Consider the following 6,000-nt stretch of genomic DNA (forward strand, 5'->3'; position numbering starts at 1 on the left):
CCAAAATCCTCCTAGAACTTCTATTCGTAGCGAAAAATTGAACGCACGAAATGAAAACTTGTAAGAGAATAGTCATCCAGTCGCTTATCATAAGAATGGAGTGGATAGCGTTAATCAGTCCGCTTGAGGTGCGCCTGCGCTTTCAACATAAATTCGGAATCGTAGAGGTACACGAATGCTTTTACGGCCTATGAAAAGGATGAAAAGCGACATAGCGGATAGACGTTTGGGGTCAATGAATCCGCATGGGATGATGCATGGGATCACTTCAATCAATCAGCTTCAATCCAGAACCTTTTGAGTTTTACGAACGCGTGTTTTGCCTACACAATAACTTGCAGAGGCCATCTGAATGCGTCCTGCTGTTGTTTTTATCCTTTCAAACAACTCTGGAAACAATTCAGCGACTCCGTGAAGATGAACGGACTGGTTGGTCTTGAGCGGTTTTGAATCCCTTGCAGTACAAGCGAACAGCAGAAGCGCACTGCTTTACAGCTTTCGACTGTTATCACTACTTTTCCATTTTGATCTTATCTGCTGCCTCGAGCACTGTACATAATCCTTTCTGTCAGTATTTCGCTTACCACTTTTGTTCCAGGTCAAGAACTTATTCTAATTAAATTCTACTGCTTCTCACTACGTATTCTCCACACTGCGGCTGCATTTCCTCGTTTTTGTGATGGGTGCAGAAAGCTGCAAAAAAAAAAGAGAAATATAATCTTTTCCTTCTCACAATCTTTCCCAACCCCAAAGAAAAAAAAACCATTGGCATTTTGTTGGAAATGTCTGGAGAACCATAAACATTCATACGTGACAGAAGTTAACTGATGGTTCATTCGTGTCTATTAATTAAATGCTGTGGAATGTGGTTCCACAACATATGTAACAAAAAAAGAAGCGTAATGTCTCCTTTAAATTTCTCTTGACATCTCTTGAATTTGTCGGATACCATCGCAAAGACGTCTGACATTTCCAGCCCCACCCTTGCACAGTTCAGTATGTTTTATTATCTTTCGTATGGAGAACAGAAACCTGTTGTGAACTGGGAATTGAAGTTCGATCAGTTGGCTCTGCAGGGTCGTAATGGTTCACCCTATTAGTAATGTACGAACGCAAAACAAGAGTATGTAAGTGTTTCCGTGTTCTTCTCACTTTGTGTTGAAGCAGCCTGTTCGATTTTGAAAAAGAACTCAAAAGCTTCTGACTCTGACAAGAACTCCGGTACCAAATTTTTTACATTTTTTCCGTTATGGAGTGCTGAAGGAATTTGCTCGGTAGGGCTAGACTTATGCAGTGGATGCACTTACTGTTTAAAATCGCCTCAGTTCATTCCTCTCAGGCTGTTCTTTCTCGAAGGTCCTCTTTCCTTCCAGAGCTTCCCTTTTCTCTAAGTCTCTAAATTTCTTCTTGAAAATTGCTTCATATAGTAAAACATCTTCGAATTGTACATCGAGCTTACTTTCTACTCTGTTACCATAAGTTGACTTATCCCATGATTAAAACACTAATCCCAATAAAGTAAATAGTCAATTTTTATCTGAATGTTTATTTGAAAACAAGTTCTCAATTAATCTTCTCAGATTCTTCAGAAATGTGTGAGAACATTTCTATGGTCATGGATTTGACAACACGGTGCAGGTGGTGGAGAACGAGACGAAATAGAAATCCAACCTTAAGAAAATCAGGAATGGGTCATGATGTCCACATTGTCCTTAACATCAGTCAGCGTCATGATGTCATAGTGAATCTTTTTGTGAGCACTAACGTGATAGGGCTGTCCTTGAACAGCACTTACTCACATTGCCTAATAATGTAAATATATGATATAATGTGTATATAGTATTATATGTGGATGATACTACATAATTATTAATGTTAATCCAATAACACAATGTGGGCACCTCCTTTGCTGCTGAAACTGATTTCTTCAAAGGAGTGCAGTAACTGTTTCAACTTAACAGTGGCACAGCGACAATTCGAGGTGATTATTTTCATCAAAAACCGTAGAGTTAAGATACTGTTTAAAAAAATCGCTTCATGTCCCGAAACTGGGAATCAACTCGTAGGACTGCGTTCTTTTCTATTACAGCGGTGGTGACGATAATGTAGCAGCAGAGAACGCACAATGCGATCTAAGACTAATACGGTACGTTCGGCGCTCGCGCCGTTATGGCGCCTCGCACATTAGTGATGGAGACGGTTCGTGGGACAACTGAACGAAACGCCAGATCGAAGCTTTTGGAATTGAGGGGACGGTAGAAGATTGGATTTGTTTGAAAAAAATACTTGTGATGGTTTGAGGCTCAAAACATGAAGAAACAAAAGTGAACATAGCTGTAAATATTGGAAGACTGTTGGTAGTTTATCGGCTAAGAAATCTTGTTGTCCATCGCAGATAAAGGATGAAATGAAAAGTATCTAGCGTTAATCAATCGGCTTGGATGCGCCATCATGTTCACTTCAATTCAGAATCGTTTGAGGTTTACGAACGTGAAACTAGCGTCTTGCGAAGTCTAGCCGATGTACAAAGTCAGTGTTTTAGTCCTCTCAGACAACTTTGATACCATTTATCGACCCCGGAGGGATTAGACGCTTGGTTGGCAGTAGGGCGGATTCGAACCATCGAACGCCATGACAGATACCGTTGAGACATTTTGACGTTGAGACATAGAGACATTTTTTTGACAGGTTATGAAGGCTAGGAAAACTTCGACAAACTCCTCCAAAAACTTCTTAAATGTCTTGTTCCGCATTCCAATCATAGTTTAATAGCAGCGAATACATTCACTTCACCCTTCGGTGCTAGTGAGTGCATTAGAGCAAAAAACGCTGTCGCCTCCAAAACCAAATGGTGGTATTCAGAGTGATGTGATATTTGAAACTACCTATCTCCTTCAAAAGCAGCCAGAAAAGCAATTATATGAAATTCAACTCAAAGGTGTCACCCCACGAATCTGGGGTAGTGAGGAATTTAGGCAGTTCTTTCGACGTCGTCTAATTGCAGCGCGCCACCCTTGCGCCCTCCCGCCTGCGATTCGTCGAAAACTCATTCGGACGAATCGCAGGTGGGGCGGGAAGCAAACGTCGCGCTTTGCAACAGAAGCCGTCGTAAGAAACAGTTCCGGGTTCGTCCGTTTACACTGAAAGAGAGAGAAATGGACGGAATTACCCTCTTCCCCACAATCTACGACCTCGTAATAAGCACCACCTGAAACCCGTACCACCTCAGATTTGTGGGGTAATGCCTTTAAACCACTGATTTACTGCAGCCACAGAATCCATTTGCATTTCATGTGAATGTTTGGGACTGGTTTCTGCTGTAGTGACGCCGAATGCGGTAGTGTTACGTCCACTCGACCAAAGTACATAACTTAGTTTTCGTACAGACGGGGAAACTCGAGAAAGGGCTACTTTGCAACCAACAAAGTTCACATTTCCAGCATTGAGTTAAATGAAATGAACGTTTCCTACATCTCCCTGGGAAGCTGCAATTTTTCATTTTTTTATTATTTATTTTCTAATAGGAGCTTCGTGCTGCTCACTTTAGTTAACTGATCACTACCGCCTTTGCACTGCCCGATTGGTACTTAAAAATTCAGGAAAGCATCGAATTCCTGAAAGTATTGTTCATAAAACAATGGCGAAACTAAACTATAAATTGAATTGAACTGCAAAAAAAAGGTTCACTGGAACTTTAGATAGAAATTTACAGAAGGTAGTGCTCCTATATATATGCTCTCATCACAGTATTTTCAGTAGCAATACGTTTAGAACTCACCTAGAAGCTTACACTGCAACACATTAAAAGCTTTCATAACCTCCACTCCTTTTTAAATCCCTTATGAATGTTCCACTCTTTTCAAATCCAGAAATTTAGTCGGAATTTCGGAATGTTTAGCTACATTTTCTTGAAACTCAATGTGGACAGAAAAGAACAAGAACATTGTCGCTGACATGGAAGCATGGAAATAGTGTCTTCCTTAAGCTTTTCTTGAAATCCTTTTTTCAGAGCACAAAAACTCTCTAGAGAGTGTTCCAGAACTTTAACAGTTTCCTCGTAGTTCGTAGCAAATTCCTTCGGTCCTTCGGTGATACGCTTACTTGTCAGTTTGATTAGAGGTGGTACACAGTAACGGCGCATCTGTCGTTGTATGTTGATGTTGTTCGAGTGGTTGAGAAAAGGGGGGCATTCCCGAAATTCCGACGTCTTGGAAAGAAAACTTTTGCATTTGATGTCACGTAGCTGATACTTACCATTCAAATAACCTCACAAAACACATGATTAGCAGTGACATTAGTGTTTCCTTTCCATAATGCTTCTATAAATTTGCTAGACATTTATTTTTGGCCAAATTAATTGATGAACACATTCCTTTACATTATCTTAGTCGTTTTTTTTTTATGAATGATATTTAACAGAGATAAACCTCGTTTACAATACACAGCTCTCGAGGAAAATGTCCTTGCAACTATACATTGGTTCATTTTTATTAATTCCTCTGCTGCCCCATCAACCTCTGAGTTCACTGGTGTTTTTGATGTTATCGATAGTTTTTGTTTTGGATGTAAAATATTATTTTATTTTTAGAATTTTCTGCAATGTACAGAACACTACAAGACTTATAGAGAAGGGAGCAGGCTAAACTCACCACTATAAAATAAATCGATATTTTGTCTCACTTCGGTGGTATTTTCAAACCCCTTTCTCTCTGGAAATGCTTGTAAGACGAGCTGATTGCGTGGTATGCGGTCTATTTGCAGCATGCTTCACGTCCCAGAAATAGCAGCGGGAACAGGTTGGCGGCGACCTCTGGAATGATAACAATCCGACGACGATGGGCGAGAAATGCCGCTCTCAGCATTCTGTATAGTGAAGCCACTGTCTGTAATTTATTCGATAGGTCAATGAAATCAATAATTTGACTCCTTTCCTAAAAAATCAGAAAGTTACCAAAGAGATCGATGTTGAGAGATTATTCTTCGACTATTGAAGAAAAAGCAGAATGAAGTTGATGAACGGGAGTATCGGGAAGGAATTTGACTTCTATGATTATAGCGGATTGAGAGTTGCTGGATCTTTTTCATCTTTGTTTTTCTCTGTGACACCACGATGCACTCCTGGAGGGGCTCCAGTAATTTCACAATTTGATACCATTCGGTTTCCGGTGTTTCAGTTACCACATGGAGCATACCTACTTATTTCCTAATACATTTTTTGTCACGACTCCAACTCTACGCAATAAAAACTCCGAATTACATCTTCCCTTACGGTAAGTCAGAAATCGGACAGACAGGGGCTCGAGATCGGTTGTGGATGACTCTTCTACGGATATAAACTAGAAATCTCCTTCACACTGAAATGAAAACTCGATTGCAATCTCACTGATGTACTGAGTCTTCCATATCTTATGTCCACTTATAAAAAAATGAAATTTTTTGCTTTATTAGTCCAAAGCAACAGTGCAATTACTATCATTATCAGTGAAGTAAAAAGTCGCGGCCTTTGAATTTTTTCCGCACAGTATCCGTGGCGGAGCTCGGAGTGATGATCGGATGGGTCAAGTTTCGGGCTGTAGTGAGGATGTGGCACGGTCGTACAGGCCCTCCAGAAACTGCCGGATCACTTTTGCCGTGTGAGTTTTCGCCTCCTCTTGTAGAAGAACGACCTCGAGACGTTTTGAGCATGATCCGCTTCATTGGGCAGCTTCTGGAGTTGCTCCAAGATTGGCGTTAATCGTCCACACACCCACTAACCGTTCCAGAAATTTCTCGAAGCAAATTAGAAAAAAATCAAAGTCAAAATGGGAAGAAGGATATGCTAAGATCTAATATTCGATCCTGTATTTGAACTCCTTCGTATCTGCTAACTCTGAGATCACAGATATAGATTGAATTTTTTTAATGAATAGGTCTAAAGGGATTTTTGACGGAATGTGATGCGTTTTTTTCAAAGTGAAATTGTCACTTTGAATTCTTCAACCAACGGAATATCTCATTCCA

This window comes from Necator americanus, chromosome II (genome assembly GCF_031761385.1).
Source record: "Necator americanus strain Aroian chromosome II, whole genome shotgun sequence".
Taxonomy (NCBI): Eukaryota; Metazoa; Nematoda; class Chromadorea; order Rhabditida; family Ancylostomatidae; genus Necator; species Necator americanus.